Source organism: Pagrus pagrus, assembly GCF_965226575.1.
Source record: "Pagrus pagrus genome assembly, contig: HAP1_SCAFFOLD_264, whole genome shotgun sequence".
NCBI classification, from domain to species: Eukaryota; Metazoa; Chordata; class Actinopteri; order Spariformes; family Sparidae; genus Pagrus; species Pagrus pagrus.
In genome coordinates this window covers 20,480-37,229 of record NW_028175199.1, presented here as the reverse complement: position 1 = coordinate 37,229, position 16,750 = coordinate 20,480, and the positions used below count along the sequence as shown (strand labels likewise).

Below are 16,750 nucleotides of genomic sequence, written 5' to 3'. Positions count from 1 at the left end.
ATGCGGCCCCTGAATTTGGACACAGCTATGGAGTTAGCAGGAGATCCACACTCCAGTTCAGAAGGTGGCGGTAATGCACACCTAAAGTTGTTTGCCAACAGCCATAAAACAGCAGCAGAAGAAGAAGCAGCAGAGTTACCAAGAGAGAACAATGGCAGAGAAAATGCAGCCAAAAGTAGCACTTCCAGAAGTGATGCAGAGGTTGCTGTCTTTCTGTTGGACAGGTAATTAGTTGTTTTGCTTCGGGGATTTGTTATTTTCATGAAATATGTAACGTTAGCCAAATTAGCTACTTTTGTCGCTTGTCTTAGCCCAATGCTAATGGCTCTCCTCTGCCCTGCTGATGGACTGGACAACTATTCCCTTAAATAATATAATTAGAAAAAGACAAACCAAACCAGATTACCCTGAATTGTTTACGGACAATGGCATAACAATTACTGATAGGAATGAAGTGGTTGACAAATTTAACAGTTTTTTTGTTAATGGATGGGTCCTAATCTGGCCAAAGAAATAAATCCGAGAAGAAATGTGTTGAGGAAAAATGTGTGGGGAGAAATCCAAATTCAGTCATATTGGGAACTGAAAAGTAAGGAAATTATTGATATTGTAAAAAAGTGTATAAGTAAAACGTCAAAAGATTAGAATGATATCGATATGAGTCTTCTAAAGAAAATAATAAATGGAATTGTGGGTCTGTTAACACATATATGTAATTTATCATTCATAACGGGAACATTTCCAGATAAAATTAAAGTTGCTAAAGTAATTGTATAAAGATGGTGATAAACACCTTTTCACCAACTATAGACCTGTATCCTTGCTTTCTCAGTTCTCAAAAATTATTGAAAAACTTTTTGTTACAAGACTGGATAATTTCATTAAAAAAAATAATATATTCATGGACAGTCAGTATGGGTTCAGATCAGGCAGATTAACTTCTATATATTTGTTGACCTAAAAAAAGCATTCGACACAATTGATCATGGGATGCTACTTAAAAAACTGGAGAGGTATGGCATCAGAGGGGTTGCATTGGATTGGATAAAGAGTTACATTAAAAACAGGCTTCAATTTGTGCAGATGGGTCTTCACAAGTCAAAGAACCTGAACATTACCTGTGGTGTCCCACAGGGGTCAGTCTTGGGGCCGAAGCTAGTTATTTTGTACATTAATGACATTTGTAGAGTTTCAAATGTACTGAAGTTTGTTGTCTTTGCGGATGACACAAATATTTTTTGTTCTGGGGAAGACTTGCAGCAGCTCTTGGAAGTGGTCACGGAAGAAATGTATAAATTAAAAAGTTGGTTTGATATAAATAAATTATCATTGAACCCAGGGCCGCCCCTGGCAAAATTGGGGCCCTAAGCAGAATTTTATTTTGAGGCCCCCCCCCCCTTTACAAAATGACTGTATCACGGAATGCCATTTAGGTTTACAACCTTTTATAAGTAGGAACAAATCAAATGAACGGCCTCTTTCAACAATGGAACAAGCCTTTTACAGATGCAGGCTGCTTCAGTAGACATGGTGCCTGATGGCCCTTGTGACATACTGGGTGCTGGCTCCGTGTCACCCTTAGTAACAAACTTCAGCATTGACCCTGTTATGACAAGAAATCCACCATACAAGCAGATTATTAATTTTTGTTTTGGTCTTAATGGTAAATTACACAATGAAATTAATGTAAATACTAGCCTCACAAAGATTAAAATGCAATTAATGCAAATACGACTACAGCTAATAATATTCATTATGATTTGATTTGATGATATTTCTATATCTAAATATTTTTAAATACTTATTTTTACATTTAGTGCTTAGGTTCTATATTCCTACACTGCTGTTTGCTGCTGTAACGCTTTACATTTCTCCATTGTGGGTCAAGGATTATCTTAATTTTTCTTATCTAATCTTATATGACTGTTATAAATTAAATTCACCAAGAGATGGCGACATTTTACCTCCATAAAAATAGCCCAAAACTTCTATTGATAGCATAGATTGATAGGCTATAAACCTGAGCCAACATACGACCACCAACTGGTCAATTAACCGCTCCTTTTTCAACAGAGCTGAATGTATATGCAGTTAACAAGACATTCAATAAATGATAATCAGGGCCGCTGGAAAATTTCATCTCCAGTCCACATCTAGACAGAATTATCCTCTCTTCTGTCTCATGATTAGCATGCTAGCAGCTGGGGTGTTTATGCCACAAAGTTTTCTTTTTTATTTCAACAACATACCCACCTTCAAGTGAAGCACGAGCCTCCTCTTGTTTAGACTTTGTCTTTCTTTTGCTTGCTCCCGATTCATATTGCCGTTGGGAGGCCATCTCTCCACCTGCATCCAACTGCCTGTCGGCGCATCTGACCGCTGATTGGTCAGATGCTGCGTGCTGTCAATCATTGCGGCAACGTGTGCGGCGTCAGATTACTCGTCTCTTTTTTTTTCTCTCCTGCCTTTGGCTGACTTGGTGCTCTAAGCGTGCCTCACGGCAGCGATGCGCATCCTTTGCGCATTTGCGGAGAATGCGTCCCCTTGTGCAAAATGGGGCCCCCCCACGGATCGTGGGGCCCTACGCACAGCGCGTGTTCTGCGTCTAAGGAGGGGCAGCGCTGATTGAACCTGAACAAAACTAAATTTATAAATTTTGGACATCGTAAAATGAATGAAGATGTTCACGTAGAAATGAATAATGTTGCAATAGAAAGAGTTTATGAAAACAAATTTTGGAGTGTTTTAATTTTTAATTTATTAATTTAGTTTTGCTGGAAGGCCCACATTAAGTATCTGTGTACTAAGATGGCAAAGAGCATTGGAGTGCTGAGTACATGTAGATATATCTTGAATCAAGCAACACTACACTTTCTGTACTGTGCACTCATTACAATATCTTTTTTTTTTTTTTTTTTATTATATCTTTATTTGGAATGGACATAAATACACCAGCATATCAACATTGGTAAGAGTGAAAACAAGTGTCCTTCCGGTTTTGTTTGTTTGAGTCCAGGAAAAACGCATCACCAGCCGTCCAGGCATGCGAGTCCAAAAAAGGTATAGTCATGGGTCGTGGATTAAATTACGTTCGGCCTTTGTAGTACCCACTTTCCTCTAATAACTTAAATTACACAGCAATTGTAATGGAATAATATCAGTGGATACAGGTTATCCTCTTAAAAGACAGTACTGATAATTTGCGTGAGGTACACAAAGCCAGATGAGATTTACATGCTCACTTAGAGAGAACTCTGGTACAACTTACTTGTAGATCTCATCTCTCATCTCACAGTTTAAATGGAACTATGTACAGGAACCAGGGTGGTCGCCCGCTGCTGCTGTCATAGAAATAATTAACAATAACCAGTCAGAAATTAAGTAAGTAATCTAGGAAGTAATATTACCAGTGAGATCAAATGAAATCTGCTCTCGTGGGGGTTATGAATGAAATCCAGTTGTTCCAGATTTGGTAAAATTTGTCCTTTTGGATTCTTAATTGATAGCTCAATTTTTCCATCCTAAATATCTCTAGGGTAATTCCAATCCAATCATCCAGGGTAGGCTGAATCGGGCTTAACCATCTCCTTGTAATTGTTTTCTTACTAGCCACCAAAAGTAATTGCAGCAGCTTTATCTCGGTCCTGCATTTCAAAAAAGAGACAAGACCCAGGTACAGAACATCAAAAACCAGAGGTATTTGAGTGTTAAAAAACGTGCTTAAGGAAGCCTGGATACCCCTCCAGAAATCATTTAACTTGGGACAATCCCAGAAGATATGATAGTGGTTAGCAACAGTTGAACCACATTGTCTCCAGCATGCCATATGTGTGGAAAAATTCTGATTCACGTTCTGTAAGGTCGGTCAATTTACATTCATAAGCAATATATGATCGTAATTGCAGGTATCTATGAAATTTGTTTCGTGCCAAGCCGTGATTATCCCGCAAGGTCTCAAAGCTGTGCACAGGCTTTCTTCGAGTAAGTGAAAGGAGTGTTGTGAGACCATACAATGTCCATGATTTAAAACTAGAGTTGTGCCTATTGGGAATAAAATCTGAGTCATAGGCAAACCATCTGAAAATTCTCAACATTCTATGCATCTCACAAATATTAATTACCTTCTGCCAGACTCTGAGTGTGTGGGATACCCAGGGGTTCGCCGACTTTTCCAAATGAGACGTTAGACCTTATCCGCTATTACACATATTACCATATCTGATCTATTGTGTTGAAATCTGGGGTAATACTTACAAGAGTACCTTAAAAAGGATATGCACATTGCAAAAAAGAGCAGTAAGGATAATAAATCATGCTGGGTATCTTGATCATACGAATCCTCTATTTTTTAAATTGCAGACTTTGAAATTTATGGACTTAGTGAAAGTTAGAACAGCAATAATAATGTTTAAAGCAAGAAATAATGCACTGCCTGAAAACATTTAAAAAAATGTTTCAAGATAGAGAAGGTAAATATCATCTAAGAGGAAAATTAAATTTTAAAAAACCTTGTGTACGTACTGCTTTTAAAAGCATGTGCATATCAGTCTATGGGGTAACATTGTGGAATGGTCTTGAAGAAGAAATCAAAGTACTAGCTCTATACAGTTTAAAAACAGATACAAGAAAGCAATTCTTGACAAATATAATAAAAAAATAAGACCTCAAAACAACTATCTATTTTCTGGATGTAATTATTCTATTACATTTCTGTTCCTTATACGAAGCAATATGTATAATATAAATATAACTAATTGCAATCACGGCTGGGTTATGGAATACAGTACTTCACTTTGGTGGTATATGGGGAGTGACTGGGGAATTAACTTTTTCGAGTTTAGGATATTGTAGGAGGCTAGTTTAAGTATGCCTTGATTTTTTGTTAATTGTTTTGTTGTATTTATCATTTTGTCATTACTTTGTATTTTACTTTTATATATTTCTTTTTTGTTGTATTTATTTTATGATGTGAGGAAGTTGTGAAGAAGGGACAGGACTAAATAAGCTTTCTGCTTCCTCCTGTTCCCTCTCGAACAGATTATTTTGTTTGTCTGACATATTATTTTGATGGCTACTTGTTGTTCAAGATAAAATGAAGAATAAAGAATGAATTGTGATTTTGGGCTATATAAATAAAATTTGATTTGATTTGATTTGATAAACCCCCCCCCACTCCCTGTTTACTACGCACAAGTTTATCTAGAGGCTGCTCTTTTAATGGTTGAAGATGGCCACCCTGTTCGGAGATAACAAAGTGCCTAACCTGGAGGTATTTGAAATAATGGGTGTGGAGTAGTCCATACTGAGATGAGAGCTCTTCAAAAGTCTGAAGGGTTCCATCTTTGAACAAATTCCCAAAAGTTGTAATACCTCTTGTAAACCATAGGTTTGTAATACCATCTCTAAGGGCTTTAGGTAAAGAGGGATTGGAGTGGAAAGGGGATTTGTCATAAATAGGTTGAATACAGCCCGTTTTCTTCCAAATTTGCTGCCATATCTTATAAGTATGGACAATAACTGGGTTTGTTGTTGTAACCAAAAGAGAGCTAAGCGAGCTGTTATATTGAACTGATTCCAGTTTGAACTCTGTTAAATGGTTCTGTTCAATTTGTTTCCACTTAGGTGAATGGGATTTGCACTGTTTGCCAGACCCACATTGCTGTAATTTGTGCTGCCCAATAGAAATGCTCAAAATTGGGGACTTTTCAGTCCACCTTTTTCTAGAGGGTTTTGCAATATTAACATCTTTATCCTGGGTGGTTTGTTTCTCCATATAAACTGTGTGATGCAAAGGTTGAGTTGTTGAAAAAATTGCTTTGGGACCAGAACTGGTAACATCTGGAAACCTGTACGCCTACAGGTGAGAGATTGACCATTTGGTGACCTGGTGCAGCCAGAACAACCTGGAGCTTAATGCTCTAAAGACAGTGGAGATAGTAGTGGACTTCAGAAAGAACCCAGCCCCACCCGCCTCCTTCAACCTGTGTGGCTCCCCAGTCAACTCTGTGGAGTCCTGCCGTTTCCTGGGCACCATTATCACCCAGGACCTAAAATGGGAGCCGAACATCAGATCCCTCACCATAAAAGCCTGGAATGGGAAATTGCATTACTATACCATTTTTATTCATTATGTCGTCTTACATTGTCTTCACTGTGTTCTTCCCACATCCTCGAATGTTTGTACTGTCAGCACAAAGAGAGATATGTGCTTCTTGTTATGGGAACGGAGCCTGGTACAGACATGAGAAGGACACAGGGCATTCCTTTCCTTTAACAAAAAGGGTTCTCAACTGTCTCATCTTGTTCTTCTTTCTGCAGACCGCATGCCACTCTGTTGATTGATGAACCTTTTTTATAAAGAATAAAATCCTTAAAAGACAACTGGTATTTCTTACAAGTTTGTTTCAGATATCTCACAAATAAGACAAATTTCCACAACAATTTGGTGTCAGAAGTGGGATTCCTTGTGTGACAGGATCTGGAGCCTGCAGCGGACTGTGACCGGCCAGCCTGGAGGAAAACTTCGTCCAGCCTCTACCTCGAGAAAAAATCTTAAGAGACGAGAGGACTGACCGCTGCGGCCCCGGACCGTCATCACTGGAATCCTTATTGAGGGAAAAAGGACCACGTTGCTTAACAAACGGTGAGATACTGAAAGAAACGAAACTTCTTTAAGAGGGAAAATAAATGAGTAAATAATTATAATTATGTTTTGGAAAAAAAAAAAAAAAATTAAGTAAATTAGTAATTTTTGCTGGATTTCTGTTGATCATTGTGATAGTTGGGCGACTCGAACCAATTCAGGGCAGAGTAATACCGGGTTCTGGGAACACCGGCGCTAATAGGAAGAAAAGGTGTTTATCCTATTAAGCTGTTTTACCGCTGGATTGGGGGCCAAATCAGGGCCGAGTGAAACCAAGCAGAGACAAGGGGTCTCTTAAGGTTATCACCGCTGGTTGGCTGCTTTTTTTCAGAATTTGTAGCGTAATTAAACTGAATTCATGGTAATGACCGGGTCTTAAGGATAAATATAAAGTGCACTGGGACAAGTGACAAGTAGAACAATGGGAGGCAAATCCAGCAAAAAAACAGGAAGCTGGCGTAGGACCAGACCTGGCTGCCCCAAACATAAATTACATAAAGGTTAATGATGGTAATGAGGCTATAGAGCCTTTACATGTCTGGGTGAGAGAGTTTGGTTTTCCCTGCGGAGGGACATTCAGCATGAGACAGCTGAATCTGTTGGAGGAGAAGATTAATTTTAGAATAAAAGAGATAAAAGCAAAAAGAAAAGTGTCATAAAAAAAATTGGGGAGGTTGAAAGGCATTTGAAAGCCTTTAGGATGTGGAAAGTGGATGCAGGGAGAGACGTAAATGTGCTAGTCAAAATGAGAAGGAAAAGAAGAGTGCAAGTGATGAGAAAAGAACAGAGTTGTCTTCTCAGAATCGGGTTTCTTCTCTGTATCCCCCACTTCCAGGTCCTATGCCTCAGTGTCTCAGAGTGGACTATGACCTCGACGCGTCCCTCCTGTTCAACCCATAGCACCGCCGAGACCACCACCGCCAATACGGTCTCCAGCACCACCGCCATACCCGGACGACCAGAAACCGTCATCGTCTGCTTCCCAACCAGATATGAGCGCAGCGGGACACAAACAAGGGGATGCGAAGCTCAGTGCCAACAAAGGACAGCTAACCAAAACCACATCTGTTGCTGCAAACTTTGGAGAACATTCCCCTCTTACTCCTCGACCTTACACCAGAAGCAAGGCCAACAAGGAAGATAATACAGGAGCCACCGGCACCTATCCCATGGTGGAGGTGGCAGGAGCCCGGGGCGTCCAAATGGTTTTCCGCCCCAGGTCTGATACTGATGTGAAAGAGGCCATGGCACACCTGCCACAGCCGAGTACATGTGGAAAGAAATTTGATGAGGACTTAGAACTTTTCTGTCGAGAATTCAGCCCAACCCTTCCTGAACTGAAACGCCTGCTAATCCTGAAAATGGGAGCAGCAGATTGGTCAAAGCTTTCAGAAAAGTTTCCAAGTGGCGACACGTGCTGCTCACATCATGACTGGGACGACGTGGAAAATGAAGACTATAGACATGCTGTTACCGCGCTGTATACAGTAATTACAGCTGCCTTCCCACCTCGGATGAACTCTGCTAAGATCTCTGACTGCGTACAGGCGAAAGGTGAAACTGAGGCTGCATATCGAGGACGAGGTCACAGAGGATACGGTGACTGGAGACGCTCTTATTGTGATCCAGAAGTGTGTCTCCGATGTGAACAAAAAGGACATTGGGCCAAGGATTGCACCAAGACTCTAGCTGCGACCTCCAGCCAGGCGGACTGAGAGAAGGGAAGGGGGGTGCGGCCGGACAGCTCATTCTCTACTCTGACTCACCCGACGCATCTGGAGCCTGGTAACACACCCACATCGCACACTACAGATCACACGTTTGAATTGTTATGTGATGCAATAACCTTCCTTGAAACAAAATGTTCACCTCCAGCTGGTACATATGTGAAATATGAAAACAATGCCTTTAAGAAAATGCCAACATATTCTCTATCTGTGAATGACAGAATGGTTTCTTTCCTTGTTGTCTCTGGTGCCACACACTCAGTGATCAAAGGAAAGGAGTTTCTGAGCTCTCCTAAAATGTCAGTCTGCTTTGTCAACTCTGCAAGTGCTTCTGGTGTAGTAGTACGTGAACATTTTACTGTTCCTCTTAAATGTTCCGATGATAACAGCACCAACTTCAAACATGCATTTCTGTTGTCAGACTGCTGCCCTATAAATTTATTGGGCAGAGATCTCATGTGCAAACTGGGAATAACTCTTATTCCCACACCAGATGGTGTTCAAGTCATAAAACCTCATGAAAATGCACAGTTGTTTGTGAAATATTGCCCTGATCAGCTGTTGTATGCTTATCAGTGGAAGCTACCGTAGAGCGATATCTGCAGTCTATTTTTGGAAGAGGCCAGAAAACACACACCCCCTGGCCCACCACACACGCACGTGCAGTGCATGCCAAATGACTCACTTCAGTGTACATCTTTTGTTTCAGTGGGTCCAGATAGACAGTATGAAAAGAAATGGTATGATGACAAATACAAAAATGAACGGTTGTGTATCACACACCTATGTTGGACAGAAAACAAATGCATTGCATCTGTGCAACTTACACCCACTCAAAAACATCAGTACTATGTAAATAACTCTGCGCCGCACATTGCACTTGAAAAAGCAAACACTGATAAATGGGAGGATTTGGGTCTTTTTGCACGTGCATGTAGATCAACCACTAAGTGGGACCCCACAGATGACCCACATGTGTTTTACAATCCAAAACTGCATGCATTTAGAAAGGTTTTTCTGCAACCACTCACACACAACGAACAGTTCAGTTAGTTCCACCTATAACATCCTCGCACATTTTTCTGTCAGAGACTGAGGCTGCAGCCATCCCAGCCCTCCAGGAAGTCCTAAGACTCTGTGGGCTCGAGGAAAACATGATGTTGGTCTAATTAAAACAGCAGAACCAGTGGTGATCACCCCCAAATCTGATTACAGACCTTGCCAACACCTTGCCAAACCTGAGGCTATTGAAGGTTTTTGAGTCCCTGAAAAAGGCAGGAGTAATTGTGCCTTGTGACACTTCTCCTGTGAGGACTCCTATTTTTTCCTGTGAAGAAAATAAGAGACAAAGGTCAACCAACTGAATGGCGTTTTGTACAAGACTTGCAAGTCGTAAATGATGCTGTACAGCCGAGAGCTCCTCAAGTTCCTAATCCTTACACAATTTTGTCACAAGTGGTTTTCGGTGGTGGACCTGGCCAATGCATTTTTCAGTGTTCCTGTTCATCCAGATAGTCAGTTCTGGTTTGCGAGTCCCGTACTGTTTACGACGCGTTGCGGAAAAGTCTAGAGCCTCTGGCTTTGTCCGAGGGCTCTGCACTTTTGCAGTATGTGGACGACCTTGTGATTTGTGCGCCAACAAAAGAACAATGCGAACGCGATACGATCCGACTCCTAAAACATGTCCGACAAAAGGTCACATTTTTGGGTCATGAGATTTCCAGCGACGGGAAATCCCTTTCACCCAATCGTGTTGAGGCAATTCAGAACATTCCCAGGCCTAGAACCAAAAAACAAGTTCTTTCGTTCCTGGGAATGTGTTCTATGCAGTGTTAGAAGCACCACTTGGTGCCACGGTGCATGGTAAAAGCCCACAATCACATGATTTAGTGACATGGACTCCTGAGGCTGAAAAGGCCTTCACTGACCTGAAACTAGCTCTACAGACAACACCTACTTTAGGGCGACCTGACCCGAGCAGACCATTCACACAGACTGTTGATGAGAGGAATGCATGTATGACATCAGTGCTGCTCCAAGATCATGGGGGGAAACTTAGACCTGTGGCTTATTTCTCTGCTAAACTCGACCCTGTAGCTGCTGGGTTGCCACGTTGTCTCCGGGCTGTAGCAGCAGCTGAGAAAGCTGTTATGGCTTCAAGGGATACTGTAGGTTATTCAGATCTGACTCTCCTTGTTCCTCATGCTGTTTCTCTAATTTTGCTTGAACAGAAAACCTCACATCTCTCCACAGCACGATGGCTAAGACACAATACTGTTTTGCTTGACATGCCTAACATCAAGATCAAAAGATGTACTGTTCTTAACCCTGCTACATTGCTTCCCATTCAGGGGGAGGGTGAAGATCACAACTGTGTTGCTGTGTTGGACGAGGTGTGCACCCATTGCACCGATTTGTCTGAAACTCCACTGATTAATCCTCACTTTGTTTTGTTTGTTGATGGCTCAGCATCCCGTAACCCAGAAACCGGTAAAAAAACAGGTTGGTTATGCTGTAGTCTCACTACATGAGACTTTGAAATCAGGTTCTTTGCCGCCTCACTACTCTGCTCAAGCTGCAGAGTTAGTTGCTCTCACAGAGACCTGTAAACTAGCAGAAGATAAATCAGTAACGATCTGGACCGATAGTCGTTATGCTTTAAGCGTTTTGCATGATTTTGGTGCTCTATGGAAGCACAGGAAATTCATAAAATCTGATGGAAAGCCTATTCTGAATGGTGACAAAGTTTCTGCATTATTGGATGCTGCGTTATTGCCCAGAGCCATTGCTGTGTGTAAATGTCAGGCTCACACTAACAACAGTGATTCAGTTTCTACAGGGGGGTATTTCAGAAAGTGGGTTTTGTGAAAACTCTGAGTTTGTTAACCCTGAGATGAGAGAAACTCTGAGTTTTTAGTTCCAGAAAGAGAGGTAACTTAAACTCTGAGTCTGTTACTGCGGTAACTGACTCTGTGAACATAACCTGCTCACTGGCAGGTTTACCTGAAGAAACCCTGAGTCTGACGGAGCTGTCTGACAGCAGCTGTCCTTTCCTTCAGTCCGATCGTGTTGAAGCAGAAATAATTCACATAGTTTTACACCAGGAGGAGAATTTAGATTCATTTAGATGAGCTCTCACTCCCCGACGAGGACTGAACCGAACAGTAGACCGCTTCTCATCAGTCCGTCATTTATATTCTCCGGCCGCACAGCGAATATCAGGCTACACATCGCTGACGTGCTCTCAGATCTGAACAATCCTCTTTGTTTTGTTTTTTTTGTTTGTTTGTTTTTAATCACTTCGCAGGTTAATCAATCACCTTCAGCAACCAGAAAAAGAGAAATAACTCACATTTCATTTGACTTTCTTTATTTCCCACAGATAGCTACAAAAGTAACCATCAGTAGAGCCTATTGTATTTTTTCCAACAACGTAATTTCAATGTCCGTGTTTCTAGTTTGCAGCCGCATTGAGTATAAGATTAAATGACTTCTAGTTAAATCTGTAGACAGTAGGCTACGTGTGTGTCTGACTCCAATGTTGGGTACTGGGGGAGAGTGACGCCCTCAGCCTCTGGTCACCCAGCGACCTGACTCAGGACCAGCTCCTCTGTCTCTGGCGGACGTGGTGGAGGTGAGCACCACTTCATGTTCATCTACTCAGCAGGATGTTAGGACACAGATGTGTGTTAAACAGCATCTGTTGGTGGTAAAAGCTACTACAAGTTAAAATATCCACTGAATAAACTTTTACTTTGTTTAATATGTGAAATAAAACCAAAGTGAGGAGCCATCGTGAGACTGTTTTTATATTTTCAGCCGATTTGAATTAAATAAAATAGCCTAAAATAAAATAAAACACTGAACAACATTCAACCACTTCCTCAAAGGCTAATATAAAAGAAAGTGATGTTAAATTCAAAATGAAAAGACGGCCGCATCTAAAACTCTGTCAGTGATTTTTATTACGGCTGCAGCCGTGTTACTTTTTTTCCCCACAGAAAATGTCTGCTTCCTGTTTTCTCCCCTGTTGCCATGGTGAATCACAGTATCGGAGCTCCATTGATGATGGCTTTTTACTAGTCGTCAGGCACGAGCTCAACTCAGAGTTAACGTACTCAGAGTCGACTTACCTAACTCAGATCAGCTATCCTGGAACTGAAAACTCAGAGTTTCACTTCACAGGGTAAGTCAACTCAGAGTTCAGGGATAGACTCAGAGTTTGTTGAACCTCCTTTCTGGAATACCACTCTGGAAATGCACGAGCAGACGCAGCTGCTAAAGCTGCTGCTGGAAAACATGGAGTAAGACACACCCACACCCTGCTTCACTCTGACCCTGAAAAACACACAGACACTAGTGCTTCCAACTCTGACACACACACACAGATATTAGCGCTTCTGCTGATGAAAAAGGAATCTGGCGATCACTCGACTGCACATACACTAACGGCATCTGGCACGGACCTGACAGTAAACCATGTTTACCAAAACACTTTTTTCCACATTTTGCCAAATTTGGGGGGGAATGGGGGAATGTTTGATCTGATAAAAAAACATTGGTTCACAAAAGGCTTTACAGCCTATTCTCAAAGATTTTGCCAATCCTGTCATATCTGCACTACACATAATGCAGGTAAAACTACACGACAGCCACAAGCAGCACATCCACAACCAGAGGGACCTTTTGAACATGTCATGATGGATTTCATTGAACTAACCCCAAGTGAAGGCAAGAAATATTGCCTTGTGATGGTTGACATGTTTTCCAAATGGGTTGAGGTGTTTCCCACCTCAAAGCAGGACAGCGCTGCTGTGGCCAAGGCCCTGATGACGTGTGTGATACCACGATGGGGTATCCCCAGGAAAATAAGTAGTGATAATGGTACACCATTTGTGAGTGAAGCTATTAAACAGCTAGGAGGTTTTCTTGGGATTGACTTGAGACAACACTGCTCCTACCATCCAGCGAGTGGGGGTGCAGTGGAAAGAGAAAATTGCACTTTGAAATCAAAACTTGCAAAGTGTTGTGAAGAAACAGGTCTCTCATGGACTAAAGCCCTGCCGATTGTGCTAATGTACATGAGAATGAGAAAAAGAGCGCGCGCAAATCTAAGTCCCTTTGAAATCCTCCTTGGCAGGCCTCCCGAACTGGGAGTAGGGCCTGTTAATAGACCACTCCCTGAGACCTGTTTCTATGAAAATGATATGTTGCAATATTGCCAGACGTTGTCCTCTGCTTTATCTCAAATCCACAGACTGGTAAAGGACGCCCTTCCTGCTCCGGCCAACCATCCTCTCCACAGCCTTACTCCAGGCGACTACATCGTGATTCGTGACCTCAGGCAAAAACACTGGAGGTCCAAAAAGTGGAGCGGCCCGTTCCAGGTCCTCCTCACCACCCACACTGCCGTCAAAATCGCTGAGAGAGCCACCTGGGCACACGCCAGCCACTGCAGGAAGGTCCCAACTCCACAACACGCTGAGGACCAGGAGTGTTCATAACGCCAGGAAGAGAAGCAGACGGTCACAGTATTGACATACTGTGGGAGGAAACAACTTTCGGAGCGCCGATTGATCAAAGCACTGATTCACCTGTGTGCAACATGGAAAGACGTCAACGTCCGTGGCATCCATTCAGGCAGCCAGGCATGTGCGGTCTCCGAGGCACCTTGTGCTGTCTTGTGGGGATCGCTGTCATCATAGTGGTACCCATATTATGGCCTTCGTCTCATCCCAGCAAAAGTGTCTCACAAAACACTACCACTCACAACAACACTGCACTTCTACACAGAACCAAAAGACACCTGACCTCTGACCCCTATGGACCAGACAGGGCCCCTGAAGAATCTGTGGATGCAGTATGTCAATTATACTGCACGCACAATGACAAACTCATCATGCCTCATCTGTCAAGGCTACACAGCAAACCTGTCACTGGTCAGTCTGCCTGGAAATCCTCATTGTCGCACTGAACCCAAACCAAGAGTGGGTCCCTTTGTAGTGTGTCTGGTGGACTGTTTGCTCACTAGAATATCTACACAACCTCACTGGAGGTACAGCCACTCACTGTTCAAATCTTGCCCTCCGCTGCCCCGTTTCTCAGTTCCTTCACCACCATTACCAGTTGCAGGACAAGTTGAAGTAGCATCGGGTGCTACCTTTATTTGTTTCAACCGCACCTATGGCAGTATCAGTGTTGGACAGACACGTCTTAAATGTGCAAAAACTCATATCCTGTATCCTCCTGACAGCAGCAGGCAAAGAACTAATCGAGGATGGCTCTTATGGTCGGCGCTGGAAGCGTGATGCGTTTGACTATAAGATAGAGCCATACCCAGACATCTACTGGGATTGTGGTAGAATGCGAAAATCTCTACCTGCTAATTGGACTGGTTTGTGTGCAGTAACCATGTTTGCTTCGCAGGTACACCTGTGGCCGGTTGGAGAATACCATCACTCCCAAAATTACAGGGTGAAACGTTTCTCTAACCCACTTGGCAGTTTTGACAAAACAGTGTACATCGATGCTATAGGGGTGCCTTGTGGTGTCCCTGATGAATTCAAAGCTAGAAATCAGGTTCTTGCAGGCTTTGAAACAGCTTTTTGCTGGTGGTGTACACTGAATAAAAATGTGGACTGGATTAATTACATCTATTACAACCAACAGAGGTTCATAACTACACACATGATGCCCTCACTGGACTAGCTGAGCAGATGTCAGCAACATCTCTGATGTCTTGGCAAAACAGAATGGCGCTTGACATGCTGCTGGCTGACAAGGGGGGCGTCTGTGTAATGTTTGGTGACTCTTGCTGTACTTTCATTCCCAATAACACAGCCCCAGACGGATCTGTCGCCCAGGCTCTTGAGAGACTGAGGTCTCTTCGTGGAGAACTTTCTGGTATTAACAGCACCTTTGGCTGGTTTGATACAATGTTTGGTAAATGGAAAGCACTGATCTTGTCTCTGCTCACTGGGCTCATTGTAGCATTAACTCTCATGGGACCAGGGCCGCCCCTGGCCAAATTGGGGCCCTAAGCAGAGTTTTATTTTGAGGCCCCCCCCCCCATTACAACATGACTCTTTCAACAATGGAACAAGCCTTTTACAGATGCACACGTCTGCATTTTCTGGATGCAAAGTCATCAATGAGGTCATCATATGACAGCTGCTGTGCCACTTCTGAGTTGATGCTTATGATAGCCAGGCCACTAAAGCGTTCTTGCGCCATTGATGAGCTTCAGTTTTTGCTCAGCAAAGGCAACTGTAACAGGGAGAGTTCCTGCAATGGTGCTAGCCTCCTCACAAAGATTAAAATGCAATTAATGCAAATACGACTACAACTAATAATAATATGCATTATGATTTGATTTGATGATATTTCTATATTTAAATATTTTTTATATACTTATTTATACATTTAGTAATTAGGTTCTATATTCACACTGCTGTTTGCTGCTGCAACGCTTTAAATTTCTCCATTGTGGGTCAAATAAAGGATTATCTTAATTTATCTTATTTTATTTTATCTTATATGACTGTTATGAATTAAATTCACCAAGAGATGGCGATATTTTACCTCCATAAAAACAGCCCAAAACTTCTACTGATAGCATAGATTGATAGGCTATAAACCTGAGCCAACATACGACCACCAACTGGTCAATTAACCGCTCCTTTTTCAACAGAGGTGAATGTATATGCAGTTAACAAGACATTCAATAAATGATAATCAGGGCCGCTGGAAAATTTGATCTCCAGTCCACATCTAGACAGAATTATCCTCTCTTCTGTCTCATGATTAGCAGGCTAGCAGCTGGGGTGTTTATGCCACAAAGTTTGCTTTTTTATTTCAACAACATACCCACCTTCAAGTGAAGCACGAGCCTCCTCTTGTTTTCACTTTGTCTTTCTTTTGCTTGCTCCTGATTCATGTTGCCGTTTAGAGGCCATCTCTCCACCTGCATCCAACTGCCTGTTGGCGCATCTGACCGCTGATTGGTCAGATATTGCGTGCTGTCAGTTGTTGCGGCAACGTGTGCGGTGTCAGATTACTCGTCTCTTTTTTTTCTCTCCTGCCTCGGACTGACTTGGTGCTCTACGCGCGCCTCACGGCAGCGATGCGCATCCTTTGCGCATTTGCAGAGAAAGCGTCCCCTTGCGCAAAATGGGCCCCCCCCACGGATCGTGGGGCCCTACGCACAGCGCGTGTTCTGCGTTTAGGGAGGGGCAGCGCTGCATGGGACTGTGTGGTTGTTGCATCATTCCTTGCATTTTTTTTTTAAATTTATTTATTTAGCACAAACAATATCATATAAAGAAAAAAACCAACATGAACAATCAACATGACAGGGATGTGCAAAGGGGAGGTATGAAAC

The 16,750-nt window shown here is 42.4% G+C and overlaps 1 long non-coding RNA gene across 2 annotated transcripts; it reads left to right on the top strand.

The window, feature by feature from the left end:
• The first annotated feature begins 4,362 nt into the window (after positions 1 to 4,362).
• LOC311254079 lies at positions 4,363 to 15,013 on the top strand. Of its 2 annotated transcripts, XR_014622188.1 has the most exons (3): positions 4,363 to 6,384; positions 6,476 to 6,643; positions 13,628 to 15,013. It is a non-coding gene; the product is annotated as an uncharacterized lncRNA (long non-coding RNA). The 2 variants fall into 2 exon arrangements; XR_014622189.1 differs by lacking the exons at positions 4,363 to 6,384; positions 6,476 to 6,643 and adding an exon at positions 6,668 to 8,428.
• The last annotated feature ends 1,737 nt before the right edge of the window (positions 15,014 to 16,750 follow it).